General features: G+C 36.4%; 1 protein-coding gene across 3 annotated transcripts in view; it reads right to left on the reverse strand.

Moving 5' to 3' along the window:
* MEGF10 (multiple EGF like domains 10) overlaps window positions 1-16795 on the reverse strand; it is a 343784-nt gene that overhangs the window by 184845 nt on the left and 142144 nt on the right. For all 3 annotated transcript variants that reach the window (XM_044228414.1, XM_044228404.1, XM_044228423.1), the window contains exons 4-5: window positions 13638-13732; window positions 5225-5260 (exon numbers count right to left, since the gene is read on the reverse strand). The gene's annotated coding sequence lies outside the window, so the exon portion shown is untranslated. The remainder of the gene's footprint in view (window positions 1-5224; window positions 5261-13637; window positions 13733-16795) is intronic.

The raw sequence follows: 16795 nt of genomic DNA on the forward strand, positions 1-16795 counted from the left end.
AGAGCAGATAAATTAGACTTCATCAAAATGTAAAACACTTATGCACCAATGAACATTATCAAAATGTGAAAAAAAAATCCACAATCTCAGTGAAAACATTTACAAATTGTGTATCTACTAAGAGACTTGTAGCTAGAATATATTGAAAACTGCTACAGCTCAATAGTAAAAAGACAAATAATCCAATTAAAAATGGGCAAAGGTGGGGCGCCTGGGTGGCTCAGTGGGTTAAAGCCTCTGCCTTCGGCTCAGGTCGTGATCCCAGGGTCCTGGGATCGAGCCCCACATCGGGCTCTCTGCTCCGCAGGGAGCCTGCTTCCTCCTCTCTCTCTGCCTGCCTCTCTGCCTACTTGTGATTTCTCTCTCTCTGTCAAATAAATAAAATCTTTAAAAAAAAGAAAAATGGGCAAAGGCTCCGAAGAGAGAGTTCTCCAAGAAGATACACAAATGGCCAGTAAGTACAAGAAAAGATGCTCAACATCATTAACTATCAGGGAAATGCAAATGAAAACCACAATAGGCTACCACTTCCAACTCAGTAGGAAAGCTTATCATCAAAAAACAAAACAAAACAAAACAAAACAAAAAACCATAATCACAAGCACTGGTGAGGATGTAGAGAAATGATGGAAACCTCATTGGGTTGGTGCTGGTGGGGATACAAAATAGTGCAGCCACTTTGGAAAACAGGCTAGCAGTTCTTCAAAAGGTGAAACTTAGATTTACCACCTGACCTAGCAATTCCATTCCGAAGTCTCTGCCCAACATATATACATTCATCAAAAACTTGTACATGATGTGTATGGCAGCATAATTAACAGCTAAAAAGTAGAAACAACTCAAATGTCCATTGACTGATGAATAGATAGATAGATAAGATGTGGTCTATTCATACTGTGGAAGAATATTCAGCAATAAAAACAAATGAAGTCCTGATACAACATGAATGAGCCTTGAAAATGTTATGCTAAGTGAAAGAATCCAATCACAAAAGAACACACATTATAAAAATCTATATGAAATGTCCGGAAGAGGCAAATCTACAGAGACAAAAAGGAGATTAGTTTATGTGTAGGGTAGGGGAAGGATGGGGGAGGAAGTGGAGGATGACTAGAGGGATTGGGAGTGGGGTGAGGGGGTGATGCCTGAGGAGAAAACGTTTCTTCAGGAATAATGAAAATGCTCTAAAATTGATTATGGTGGTGGATACCCAACTCTGTGAATATACTAAAGGCAATGAATTATACACTTCGCACACTTAAAATTGTTCAACTGCATGGTATATAAATAAGTAATCTTTTTTTTTTTTTTAAGATTGAAGGGAAGAAGGAAGCCAGAGCCACACCAGGCTAGAAGCAGCATGACCTTGCAACAAGGGCATTCGGTCTTCAGAGGCAGAAGACCACCAGCTCAGAGCACTTCGGGGTTAGACAGGTGAGCTCTCCTACAGGAGCAGGAGCAGCTTCCTGGAATTCTGAACATTGACTAATTCCATCTTACCCCCTCGTTTTTCTCTCTTCTACATCTTTAAATGATTTTTGCGACTTAATTTCCTATGTTAATCTTGTTCTGCTTGAAATTTCTAGAGGGGTTTGTTTTCCTAACTAAATCCTGACTGATATTATTTCCTAGAGAGAAGCTATCCTCCTCATTCTCTCCGTAAAAAATTCCAAATTTCTTCAGGTACTCACCCCTTCTCCATATAGTACCTTAGGAGACTAATTTCTAATCCCAGCTTCTGGGTTCAACCTGATATTGGTCTAGCAGTAATCCCATTCCTTTTGCTAAAAAAAAAAAAATTCAAAAATAAGCATGTGATTATAACACTCAATGTTAACTAACTGGAATTAAAAATTTCAATTAAAAAAAAAGGGAGGGGAGAAGAGGCATGTGATCCAGCCATACCAATAAGAGGAAGAGGATTTTACCTGAGACTTCTAGGAATGCTCTACTTCATTCTGAAGAAAGAAGCTTGAGACATCAATTAGATACAAAAGACAAAGGAGTAATTTCTGCAGGCGGCTATCATACAACCAAGACACGAATCCACTTCAACATGAAGATCACAGGCAGAGGGCAGGATAAAGAGACGGAGAGAACCCAAGCTTTTGATTGCATTTTTAAACTGTTGCATCAACACACTTTGAAGCTCACCTCACCTCTTGACTTCTTATATGAGCTAATAACTTGTCTTAAGGCAGTTTGACACGTTTCCTATTACTGCCGGAAACATCTTAATTTATGTTCTGAGATACCGTGAAGTGGCAGTCCCTCTATGCAGATAGGGCCTGAGGTAACTCCCCAGTCTCCCACAGCCCCAGAGTGGCAAGAGATATCATCTAGATGATATCTCCAAACCCTGAGAAATTTAGCTGAGAGGCGGCTGGTAGACTGAGAGGGGCCTTGCAGCCTGAAGAGGAGACAAAGCAGCATGACCATGTAAAACCAGAAACGACATAGGAATGTGAACATCATGACAGGAGGGTGATGACAACCAGGACCCAGATGGGTTGCTCCATCACAGCGAATACCAGACAGGCTAGAAGATAACATGCAGTTACACCTTGTCCACTTGACAACTCAGTGTAACTTAAAGCCTTTCCCCAAAGCCCTGAAACCTTGGGAGAAGGATAATGTATTGCCTAGGTTAGTTTTCCACTACCAAAAAGGACAGAAGCTCAAAACAGAGACTATTGATCATAGAAAAATGAAAGAAGTTATGGGTGGAGAAAAATAATAACCCTAAATGGCTACATTTCAATTATGCAGAACTCATTCTTCGGCCAGTGGGTGGCAGGAGTAGCATGATTATATGGATTTCCCTCCCCATCCCGGATTTATCAACCTTAAATGGCGGATCACGATTAACCTTAATCAAGTCCTCTTTCCACTGCCTCATCTCATCTGCAATTGTTCAGAGCTCAAATTCACATCCTCTTGCAAATGGAATTTTTATTGCAGTGGCTCTTGGGTACAATCCTGACCAGAAGGTTTATGGTAGAACACTGACCGCTGGTCACTCTCTAGGGGCACTCAGCCCCGTTCTTTGTCTAAAATATATATTTATACATATATAAAACTAGGTAAGTGAAACTCAGAAAGATGGCCATAATTTGGTCCTGCAGCCCTATCCCTTCTTCCTTGCATGTCTTTCAAAGTCATATTGCTCCAAATTTGAGGCAAAGAATAAATTTTTAAGAATTCCTAATGGACAATATTCAAGTCAAAGTTGCTCTAACTTGGAAAATGAATGTAGTTATAACTCTTTCTTCTGATTAATTTTGTGAATTTAAATGCCACACAGCTTGTAAGAAGCTGTTATTGTGATTTCACTTCTTGTTTCTTAACTTTCTTCTTCCTCACTTACGTTCCAGTCCCTTAAAATCAATCTCATTTCCTCAACGTTGCCATAGATTACCCCAAGGAGAGATGACTGATGTCAACACAAATGTCATTTGGTCCCTACGCCGAGATGAAGAAAACTTTCCAGTTTTCATTCCAGAGAAAAGGAAATTCGCTGTGCAAAGCAAGAATGCTGAAAACAATTGGAAAAGGAAAGTTAAATAGCAGATCAATGGGTTTCTAATTCCTGTTATCAACCTTCTATTAAAAACAAATTTAAACCCACTGACTTGCAGAAAATAATTCCATCTTCATATTTCACCACTATGTTAATGATATTCTTTAGGGAAACATTTGATTGAAAATGTTACTGGAATAGCAGAAACAGATCTTAATTTTTCAATGAATTTTTAAAAAGTCCTTTTACTTTATGTGCTAGCTATTACAACTTTAAAAATTGGTGAATAATATATAGCAATTACGTACATACCTATTACTGATAAATTTAAATGAGAACTATAGTTATTCTGTACCTTGTCACCAAAAACTTGAGTTTCTGCCTAAGTCTGTTTGCTAAATACAAATCTTTCATGTAATATTTGAAGGTTTATTTTTAATAATTCTACCAAATGTTGGCTTACAATCTTGGAATTAGACCATGTGTTATGGGTTACCATGTTAGCTAAAATGTTTGCTATAAAAAACTGTGCATGTTTATTTAAAATTACAAACCAGATTTGTCAAACAGATTGGTTTTACCCACCAACTTAATGAGCATGAACCCTCTGGGGCACTACCTGATGTAGCTTGAATTATTTCAACCTGTGTAGAAGGAATGGAGGAGATTTTCTTAGCACTAACATTTCTTAACTTTTAGAAACAGGCTTGTAAAGACAGATTTGAAGGAAGGGTCTAACAGATTAATTTCAAAACACAATGCCAGTGAGAGTTTCTAAATGGCCGGAATGGATGGTCTTCCGGGCATCAGTGGGGGGAGGGGAGGTCAAACACATCTCCCACGGGATGCCAGTGGTTGGTGTGAGGTGGAATGGCCAAGGTGACAGCAGTTTCCTCTAGTGCCACATAGTCAGTGGCAGTAGCATTTCTTCCCTAGGTGACTTCCAGGCCACAGTTCCCTGGAACCTACTAGAGGAAGTGCTCCCCACAAACAAGAGTGTAAACCATGACAGTGGAAGACACGGCATCCAGCAAGCAGGAGCTCCAAAGTCAGCACCAGGAAAAGGAATGTTCCTAGAATCACCAAGAAGGGGAAGCAGCTTTGCTGTTCTGGCAAAGCTGAGCATCAAGTCCAGAGAGGAACCAGTCCACTGTGATGTGGAAGGATGATCCAGAATACAGTTTCAAGCAAAACTTAAATTCTCAGGCTTTTCTCGAGTGTGTGATGGAGTTGAGAAGTTTTTTGTTGTTTGTTTCTTCCTCCTCTCTCTCTCTCCTCTCCCGTGTTCTCTTAATTCTGTCCATTGTATCAATAACAAAGCAAATTTAAAAGTAGACAATTATTGGGGCACCTGGCTGACTCAGTCAGTAGAAGCATGCAACTCTTGATCTCAGGAATCTGAGTTCAAGTCGCACTTTGACTGTAGAGTTTACATCATCATCATCATCATAGTAATAATAATGAGGAGGAGGGGGAGAAGAAAAGCAGTCATTAACTTCCAGAAAAGCAAGTTGTTCATGAAGGGAAAGCATAGAATACTGTGAGACTCAGACATACTGCTTATAACATTGGACACTGATGGAATCAAAAATACTGTTGGGGGGAAGAGAAGCTGAAACATGTACACATTTGCAGGATGAATATGTGAGTGTGGGAGAGAGTCTGGTTGAGGTTTGAAAAGTGGATCAGAGAAGTGATTATTACCTTTTGCAGTAAGAAGAGAATCGATCATCTCCAAAACTGGGGGAAAAAAAAAAACTTAATTAGCAGAAAAATCCTCTCGTTGAAAAATAAGAATGATACAAACACCAGTAAAAACTGCACAAACAGGGCCCCCTAGGTGGCTCAGTTGGTTGAGCAACTGCCTTTGGCTCAGGTCATGATCCTGGAGTCCGGGGATTGAGTCCTGGCTTGGCGCGGGCTCCCTGCTTGGCGCGGAGTCTGCTCTCCCTCTGACCTCTCCCCTCTCACATTCTCTCTCTCTCTCATAAATAAATAAATAATTTTTTTTTTTAAGCTGCACAAACGTTGGATGCTATTGACTTGGGGAGTGTGAATCAAAAGCTGGGAAGAGTAAAGCTGAGGATTGCTGTTATAAGCTAGCAGAACTCATCATATTTCAAGTTAATATGTATAACTTGGACAAAAATAAAGACTACAATTTTAAATAAGAACAATTTCCCAATATAATTTCCAAAATTATACCACTATTTTCACTAGAATTCCATTGAGCTTATAAGTGAGTTAGAGAGAAATGACATCTTTATAATTCCAAATATTTCTTTCTGCAAAGATGGTTAGGACTTTTTCATTTTTATCTTCAGAGTTTTATCATTTCCTTGTAATGGGTCTTGTGCATTTTCTGCCATTGGTATCAAGGCACGTTACAGTGTCATTTACTAGTATAAATGACATGTTTTTCCATTGTGTAACTGTTGCTAATAGATTTTCAAAAAGTGTTCTATATTTTTTGTAGCTTGCCACTTTACTACATACTTCTCTAGTATTTTTTCCAACTGACTATCTTCAGTAATTATCATTGGATATCCCAATTTTCCTTCCCCATGCAGAGGACTCATTTGTTTAACCCATTTATCACATGGGTTCCAACTTGTTGAGTGCAGCTTTAATAATGGAGTGAGGAGGTGTATTGCTTTCAAGTGGAATAAAAAGACTTCTAGTGTTTCCTAACATGAATAATGTTTTCTATTAATTTCAGACAGAAATTTGATCATCTTTTTATCCTCTTCCTAGTATTTCCCCTGTCTAAATACTCCTTCATACCTTAGCAAATAGCATTTGTTTACTTGTCTGTTTTCCCCCCTACAATGCGTGTTTCTGATGATACGGATGAGCATCTGATTTTATCCCAGAACAGAGAGTAATGCCTGGCTCTACAAATTTGTTGAATGAATGTATCAATCCATGATGTATGGGTCACCCCTACCTAGTCAGATGTTGCTTTGTCTCTTTTAGTCTCCAAAAAAAGATTAATATCTGCCATACTGTTAAACCACTTTTGCATTTATGGACTACACTTTACTTCATTGTGGTGTACTAACTGGATTTCCTGGTATTTTATTTTAAATGTCTGCATCTATGCCTATTAAGTATGAAATGTAGGCTTGTTATGGGTTATCTTCGTCAGGTTTGGTTTCAGGATGCTGGCCATACTAAAATAATTAAAATATTGCATGTGTTTGCTCTACAATTATTTTAAAGTAATATGAATTAGCTCCTAAATCAAGAGCATCTGCCCAGAAAATACTCTGTGTCCTGGTGCTTGAACTTCTTCAGTCATTAGCGTTCTATTATGTTTCATTGTTCTTTTTTATTCAAGATGTGTGGGAGCATGCTTTCATTATAAAATGTTAAAACTGTACCTAAGTGTAAAGACTGAAAATGTGAGGCTCTATCTTCTTTTCCAGCACAATTCCTTCCATATTTACACAAGTGCGCACGCACTTGTGTGTGTGTGTGTAAAATAACAAAGCCAGGAATTGTCTTGAAACATTTACTTTTTTTTTTAACCTGCCTTGAAACGTTTCCACTAATATGTTGTAAAAGACATAAAATATACAGGGGCGTATAGCTAGCTCCACTGGCAGAGCATGTGACTCTTGATCTTCAGGTTGTGAGTTCAAGCCCCATGTTAGGTGCAGAGATTACTTAAAAATAAAATCTTTAAAAAATATAAAATATATACTTCATCCTTTTTAGTAGTTGTGTGATATTCAACTTTATGGCTTTACCAGAAATTATTTAACTGTTCTTCTAACGATCAGTATTTGGCAGTTGCCCCTTTTTTCACTATTATAAACAATCCTGCTATGATCATTTTCACACACAGACCTTTAGTCCACGCTGATTCTCTAAAATAAAGTCTTCAACATGGAATTGCTAAGCCAACAAAGATGGACAGCTTTTATGTTAGTAGATACTGGAAAAATTGCTCTCCAAAGAATGTTTTGTCATCTTACCCTCCTACCAGCAGAGTATCTTTTGCCACATCCTTACTAACCTTGGGTATTATCAAGCTTTTAGATTTTTGCTAATTTGATAAGTAAAAATTCCTTAAAATGTATCACATTAATTTATATTTCTCTGATTACCCATGACATTGAACATTTTTGTAGAGCTTGTTGAATATCTATACTATTTTTCCTATCCATTACTTATTTTTTTTAAAGTAAACTCTAAAAAAATAAAAAAATAATAAAAGTAAACTCTATGTTCAATGTGGGGCTTGAACTTACAACCCTGAGATCAAGAGTTGCATGCTCTACTTACTAAGTCGGCCAGGTGCTCCCACTGCTTATTCTTCTATTAGAGTGTTTATATTTTCCCTATTGATTCGCACTGATATTAATCCCTTGTCAGTATCATGTAAACCTATTCCCAGGCTGCATATTGTCTGTTAATGTTGTTATTATATCTTTTTAATTTTTGTGTATTTATTTTATTTTTTTAAACTTTCCTAGATGTTGTTTATTTATTTATTTGTGAATTATTTTTATTTTTTTATTAACATAGAATATATTATTTGCTTCAGGGGTACAGGTCTGTGATTCATCAGTCTTACACAATTCACAGTGCTCATCATAGCACATACCCTACCCAATGTCCATCACCCAGCCACCCCTCCCTCCCACCCTAAATATATCATTATCTTCCTTTACGACTCTCACGTTTTATATCTTGCTGAAACAGGATTTCTTCATCCCATGCTCATGAATTATTTTTTATACCTCATCTAATCCCTTTATGTTTAGTTTTTTAGATATTGGGTAACATGTGTGTGTAAGTATATTTCTTCCAAAACGAACAACTCATCACCCCAGGTATATTTCTTTCAAAATTGATAAAATTTTGAAAAAATTTTGGTTATCAAAATTGATAACCAAACTTCACCTTGATTTGAGAAGTAAATCTTTTTCCTACGAATTTGTTTACCATCTTCATTACTAATAGAGGCTAACATTTACATAGTTCTAACCGTATCCCAAACTCTTTTAAGTGCTTTTTCTTATTTCCTTATTTAATCTTCTCAACAACCCTACGATATGGGTGGTATAATGGTCCCCATTTTACACATAAGCCAACTACATAGCCAACCACAAGTAACTTAACCAAGAATGCATAGCAAATATGCCTTGGCTTGAGATTCAGTGCTCTTAACTACAATGTCAAGTGCCAGTGTACAAACTCCAAGCTTTATTCATCACTATTTCTGCCTATACCTGCACCAACCCTATACTTCTACAACTATATTTTCAAATGTGTTTCAATTTCTGAAAGAGAAGTTAGTACAATTTCTTTCTTCTCAGAGTTTTGCAGGCCATTACTTGCCATTTTTTTTTCCTGTCATGTAACTTCTAGAATCAGCTAGTTAAGTTTCATATATAATGATTAGAATTGCATTACATTTCTAAATTAACTTGAGAAGATTTATATCTCAAAAATAGTGGCTTTCCATTTAGGAAGGGACTATCTGCATTTATTGGATCATTTTCTTTTCTAGACCTTTATAATTTTCCATCTATGAATCTTATACTTTTGTTAGGCATTTTGTAATTTTTCTTTTTGTTGAGAATAGGTTCCTTTTTTCTGTTTTATTCTTTAATATATTGTTGATAATATATAGGAAAGCATTGATTTTGCTATGCTAATTTTGTATCTAAACCTCATATTGAATTCTTTATCGTTTCTAGTAATTTTTTCTTGATTTCTAAGACAATTTCTTATTTGCAAATACCTATACCTATGTCCTTCCCTTATAATATTTAGATACATTATTCTTTTCTGTCTTACTGCATTAGTTAGACTCTCCATTTTAAAATTCAATAGCAACAATGCTGGGAGCAAATTTATCTTATTTCTAACATTAGGGGGAATGACTATAATGTTTTATACCAAGTATTTGCTTTTGGTTTATGCTAACCTTTATCAATTCAAAAAACTTTCCTTCTATTGCTAGCTTGCCAAGAGTTATTGTTTACTTGTTTTTAATCAAGAGTGATGATTGAATTTTAGTAAATGCATTTTTGCCCATATTGAAATGTCATGAGTTCTACCCCCTTTGATCTATTTACATAATGAATTACATTAATGGATTTCCTTGTGTTGAGTCATCCTTGCATTAATAATAGTTCTATGTGCCCAGAGCTATGCTAAATACAGTGATTAGATGAATACGCATTTAAGACTGTTGTATCTTCTTGACAAACTGACCTTTTTTATTACAAAATTTATTATTAACTGGAATATTTAGTGCATTCTCAGTCAATGTAACTATTAACATGGTTGCATTTAATTCTACCATCCTGCAATTTGCTTTTTATTTGTCCCATCTCATGTGTGTTTCTTTGTTAGTTCCTTTCTGCCTTCTTGGTCCCATAAAATATTTTATAATACTCCATTTTATTCCTTCTTTGGTTTCCTCTGTGTGTGTGTGTATGTGTGTGTGTATTAGTGATTGCTATAGTGATTCCAGTATACATTCTTAAGCTTATCACAGTCTACTTCTACTTAATATTATAACATTTCATGTAGAATATAAGAAACTTCCAACTGAAGAATTCCATTTAACCCCCCCGCAACTTTTGATGCTATAGTCATGTGTTACCATTACATACGCTAAAAATACAACAGTGCATTATTATGTTTGCTTGAACCAGTCAATTATGTTTAAAGGAAGTTCAAAGATAAGAAAATAAAATTCTTATTTATGCACATATTTACAATTCCCAATTGTCTTTATTCCTTCATCCTATCATTCTACATTTTATCTTTAGCCCAACAAACTTTCTTTGGCATTTGTTTTGGTGTCATGACTACTATCAGGTTATATTCCTTTCAAAATAGTTTTTGACCTTCATTCTTGAAGATTATTTTGAAAGATACACTGTGTTGGGTCTTAAGAGTTTCTTATATCTGTAGAATATTTTTTTTTGCTAAGTTTTGAATATTTGGGGTTGTTATTCCTTCAAATAGTTCTGACCCATTCTTTCTTTCCTTTTCTTCTGAGGCTTCAATTACATACGGGACAAATGATATAATTCCACAAGATACTGAGGCTCTGTTCATTTTAGAAACTAGAAAATAACAGTTTATTCTGTTTTTCAGTTTTGATATTTTCTAATTAATCTATTTTCAGGTTCTTATACTTTTTATTCTGCAGTGCCCAATCTCCTCTTAAGCCATTGAGGGAAATTGTCATTTCTAGTATTTTTAATTGGTACTTTTATACAGCTTATATTTTCTCTTTTGAGATTTTTACCTGTTCATTATGTCCATTTTTCCCCTTTAAATCCTTGAGCATGTTTACAATAACCATTTTTAAAAGATTTTATTTTTAAGCAATCTCTACACCCAAATGTGGGGCTCAAACTTAAAACCCTGATATCAAGAATCACAAGCTGTGCCGACTGAGCCACCCAGGCGCCCCTATAAGCACCATTTTTAAAATGTGTTCTAACTCCAAAATCTGAGTCATTCTCAGGATCACCTTTGATTATTTTTCTACTTTTTTCGGCGGGGGGTGGGGGGGTGGTTAGGCTCCATGCTCAGCATGGAACCCAATGTGGGGGGCTTGAACTTACAACCCTGAGATCAAGATGTGAGCTGGGATAGAGAGTCTGACACTCAACTGACTAAGCCACCCAGGTACCCTCAATTGTCTGCTTTTTAAAATCTTGATTATGAATTCAATTTTCCTGCTTCTTTGCATATGTAATGATTTTTAAATTGTATGCTGCATGTTACAGGCGATATATTGGAGAGCATCTGGATCATCTTGTTTCTCATTTAAAGGTATAATGTTTGGTTATGGTCAGCAACTGCATAAAAGCTTCATTCTCTTCATCTTTCGGGCCTCGTTTTATGCTCTGTTTGGGCAAATCAACATTGATTTTGACCTTAATCCTAGGATATGATCTTACTCCTTACTCCAAAAGAGTGGCCTTTCTGTGGTCTCAACTGAATGTCCAGTGGGCTCAGTAAAGTCTTTCTACCATAGCTGGATTGCAACTTCAGTTTATTTTGGCATGGCATGGCATGACTTCTGGCATTTCCATTCACAGGAGCTGCTGTCTTGCAGAATCATGAGGTCTTACAAAATCTTAACCTATACAGGCAAAGCCCAGAGTAGCTCCTAGCCAAAAAGCTGAGAAGAATCTCTACACAGACTTGGTTAACCTCCCTTCTGTAGATCTCATTTGTCTCTGTAGTTCTATACTGTGAATTCACCTGCCTTTTCATCCCCTCTGTTGCAATTTTTGCCACACTTCAGTATGACTTGATGTTGTTCACTTGGGCTCCACTTTGTGGCAAATTCAAGAAACTGCCCCCAGACATAAAACCAAGTTGAATATGGTACTCACCTCATTTATTCCTTGCCTTGCTCAGACTATAGTCTTGCACAGTCTATCTTCCAATGCCTAAAAGTAACCACCTCACAAGTTTGGTTCGGTTTTATAGAACAGTAAATCCAACAGCAGCTACTCCACCCTGGGCTTGAAATAAACTTGTAATAGAGCAGGACACCTGGGTGGTTCAGTCAGTTGAGTGTCTGCCTTTGGCTCAGGTCATGATCCCAGGGTTCGGGGATTGAGCCCCATGTCAGGCTCCCTGCTCAGTGGGGAGTCTGCTCCTCCTTCTCTCTCTGCCAGCTGCTCCCCCTGCTTGTGCTTTCTCTCTTTGTCAAATACATAAATGAAATTAAAAACAAAAACAAAAACCCCACACTTGTAATAGAGAAACCTCATTGGTATTTCTCTCTCTCTCACTCTTGGGCTCTTATTTCCTCTCTCTCTCTCTCTCTCTTTCTCACACACGCACATACACACACACACACACACACACACACTCTGCCATCCTTTGGAATAATATTTCCCTTTTTATTTTCTTTCTTCTCCAATTGCCTTATTTTAATCTGGTTTTAATTTTTTAAAACATGTTCTAATTTATTCTCCATCAGTATCAAGAACAAAGTTACTGATATGGACCCTCCTTGGTCAATATAAAAACTTTATCACACTTCACTCCCTCCTCCACCTTTCTCTTCACCCCATGTCTCCAGGTGGTTTTAAAAATTATATACATTTTCTTTTTAAAATTCTTTGTTATAAATTGTACAGTTTCACAACCACTTTACAAGCAATTCTTTAGATTTACATCTAAGTTTTTCTTGCTCTCTGCTCTTTTTTCCTAAAACATGTCTTTGTCTTTATTAAATTCTTTATTTTGATTAGTTTTTGCTTGAAGGTCTAGTTTAAGTTGTAGTTTTCAAAAAGCATACGTGAGTCATATAATTTCTGAATTCTTTTAAATCTGAGCCAGGCTTTGATTTGCTTTTGCATTAAGATAATAGGTAGGCTTGGAATATAATTCTTGGAACATAATGCTTTTTTTCCCAGGAGACTATACATTTTCTCTGAGCTTTTCTAACACTAGTGTTATAAATAAGGAATCTAATGCTATTTGAACTTTTTCCCCCCTTTGGTGACTTTTTTCTCCCAGCTGACTGCTTCCAGCCAAAACCATCTGGGTACGATTCCTTCTCATTATACCCATCTAATCTTTGCTAACCCTGCTCCATGTACAACGCTGAATATTTCAATTCAGAGAAGTTGCCTTTTTCTGTTTGATTATTGCTTTTCATTCATCTGCTACTTTTGCTTTCTGGAATCCATATAATCATGATATTAATTTTACTGCTTCAACATTTTCTGCCTCTTGATTTTTCTCTTGAATTCCCAAATCTTAAAGTTTGTGCTGTGCATTCTGAAAGAATGTTCCTCAGTTATTCTTCTTTTTATTCCTGACTTGTTTTTTGCCTCTCGATTTATACATTTTTGTGGAAGTTGGCACTTTAAAAAATAATAATATATGATCCTTTTAAATCTAATTAAGAAAATTAGCTCCCCAACCCCTACATTCTTCTCTCTATTGTATGCGAAGTCTGTTTTACTATGGATGATTTGATCTGAATGTTCGCATTTGATCCCCCTCATTTGAATTCTGTGTTTCTTAATTTACTGGAAATTTTTCTGTTAACCTTACAAAAAAATTAGTTTTTCCAATAGTGGTTCATCAGTGCTCCCTTATTCACTCTTACCTGCTCCATTTCCAGTTAAAATTCTTCATCTTCATAGACATGTTTCCAACAGTAATACACACATATTCCTTTTATATTCCGTGGATTGTTTCTTTCTGAAATGGGAAAAAGGAAGGGATCAAACATGTGATTAGGAATCATCTTTATCATAGAAATTCATTTTTCTTAGACTACAACAAAACAAATTTTCCATTGTATTGTATTATATTAAGAATAGTAAAATTCTTTAAGAGAAAAAATGGCTATACACATCCTTTCCTTATAGAGAAACAGAGATGTTGCCTTGTTGCCAACATTCTTATTAAGGGGGGGGGGGACTTTCAGTTACTTTCCCACCACTAAAAGCATTTTGAAATACTTTCCTTGAAACCACATTTAGAATCTCGAAACTACTATAAACTTCTGTGTCCAACTGCCCAAACAAGGACAGAAATATGCCTATGAAAGTTAACCTCTGCTGAATACTACCATGAGGTAGAAGAAACACTGGGAACATCTGCATTTTATCCTGCCAATATGTTCTCTCTTATTCTAGAAGCACAGGATGTCTTTACTGTGTCAGCTGCAAAAATATTATCTCTCTGTAGGAATGAAACAAGTGTGGAATATATATTATGCTACCACATTACATGCATACCTAAGCAGAAAACAAAGAAAATAGCCATTTAATATATAACTCAATTTTGCCTCCAGGGACAGATAAAAATTTTTATTATAATACCCAAATGGTACAGTACATAAATATACATGTGAAATGTGATAGGGCTAAGTCAGGCTCTTTTGGCTAGAGGCTGGTGGCTAAAAATTTATCATCTGACACCCATTCTAATCTTGCCTTCCCATAGACATGAAGTAGGCTATATTTTTTATGAGGGCCAGGAATTTGGGGCGAGGGAGACCAAACCCATCACCATTTTTCAGCAGATCGTTAATTTCTAAATGTGTGTGGAAAATAACTATTGGCTGATATCTTCCAGTTTCATTTCAAACATTATACCTTATAAAGTTTGCTTAATAAATAACCAAGATAGTAAAAAAAAAATAATGACAGTAACTAAATTGGTAATTTAATAACTTCAGATGATTCTAGAGGCTTAGTAGTGTTTATCCTTGAAATCAATAACTTTTCATTTGGAATCTTAAATCCACTTTAATGAGCATTCTGCTGGCAGCAGTTTTATTTAGGGTGTGAGCTTATACAAACAGAAGTAATGGAGGCTTTTTCCTAGATAACAATTTACAGTTAACTTTGCAGATCACATGGATGATTTGAAAGTATAAATCTCTGCAATCCCATTATATATGCTCCTCAAACATTTTAAATGCTTTTAACCAGAGAAAAGGTTACACAGGAAGAGCATTCTCAACGTGGAGAAAACTTCATGCTTCTCAGTTTGTGGCAACATGTCTGAAATGGCTCTTCTAATATTTATTCTATTTTTGAAAGCCCATACAGAGCAATAACACAACTTTCTTACAGGCAGCAAATGGAAAATATCCTGTGATGATGCCCCTAGCTTACTATATAAATTGCATGAATTATCAAAGCGAAATATTTATCAACACAAAATAACCTATTCCTTTGTATCTTCTCATGTACTTAAGTCTAACTCTGACAATGTCTTCCACAATGTTTCCCTCTCTGTAGAAAACCTTTGGGGTCATGGAATCTACCATATAAAACTAATTCGAAATACCCTCCACAGAACACGGGGCTAACTCTATTGTTATTGTAGCCCATATTACTCTGCCTCTGTGCCCCAGAGACTCGAGTAGCTCTGGAAGCCTCCAGAGGGTGTTCAGGAATGAAGCTAAAGCTTTTGTGCACATCACTGTTTTCTGTAAGATGCTGTCCTCTGTTGCACTAATGTCCCCTGGAAGCATTTCAAAGCTCTCATGCCCTAAAAACACCAAAATTGTGCTGCATTCCCTTCATAGTTTATAAAATCCTTTATAAAAACAGTGATTTCACCTTCTGTTATAATTCTGCCTTTCATAGAGAAAAAACTAAAACTAGTGAGGCTCCCCCACCTTGCCCCTCTCACAGGGGCCTTCTAACAAAATCCCTCCTCTCTCTATAAGCCTAAATAAATAAATAAATAAATAAATTTTTTAAAATGCAGATTAAATTAACAGATATCCAGGCAGACTCCAAATCCCAGTCCGCGCTGAAGACCGTTTCCTCATTTGTACATATCTGAAGGTCACCCTGTATCAATGAACGACCTATTGTTGCTTCACACATGTTCCTTTGCCAGGTGTTAGTAAGGCCCTTACCTGAGAATGAAGCTAACTCAGAAGAAAGCAAGTCAGGAGTTGAGGAGAGACGTCTACCTACCTCATCTGAGCTTGTGAAACCAGCATCCACCTGTGGTCTCCCCAGTTATGTGTCTCAATAAATTCCCCCTTTCTGCTTAAGTCAATTTGAGTTTGGTTTTATGTCACTTCCAACTGAAACAATTTTGACTAATATACTAATAAGTACCAAATTTTATTGGGTTATATAAATATCATTGCCTCAAGAACTTGAAATAACACACCCCAGAGATTTCCAACCGTGAAAACTATAGCCTGATGAGTGATTTAATTAAACATGTACATATGGATCACTCCCCAAACTGCATATACAGAAATGAGGAGAGACAAATCTGAAGAAGAAAGAAAAAAAGTTGGCATGTGAAAGGATGGATTAAGGAGAAGACATCTGCCCAATGTTTAGGACTGGGAAGATAAATGATTCCATTTTATGTTGTTATTAAATTGTATTACTCTTCATTAAAGTTAAATGCATTTAGAGGAATTAAGCTTATCAAAAACTTGGCAGTGCAATATAAGCGATGATTCTTTGTTTATTTGATGACATCCCCCTGTGAGTTGATTCACAATTTTAATTTTGGAAAACAATATTTCCTTCACAGGGACTGACAGAATGATGTGAACTGCTGCATCATTTTGCATGAAGTCATATCGATTATGAAAGCAAACAGAAGCCAAGTGACTTAACCTATTTTTCAAGGAGCATTATGACAATAATGTTTCTATATTGTCAGAGGGGATCACGTCAACTTAAGAACTGAAATTAGCCTCACTTACGGGGGAAAAAAAAAGACCTGGAATGGAGAGCTTCAGGAGACAATCGCATATCCCTTTTAAGGTAA

This window comes from Neovison vison, chromosome 1 (assembly GCF_020171115.1).
Source record: "Neovison vison isolate M4711 chromosome 1, ASM_NN_V1, whole genome shotgun sequence".
NCBI classification, from domain to species: Eukaryota; Metazoa; Chordata; class Mammalia; order Carnivora; family Mustelidae; genus Neogale; species Neogale vison.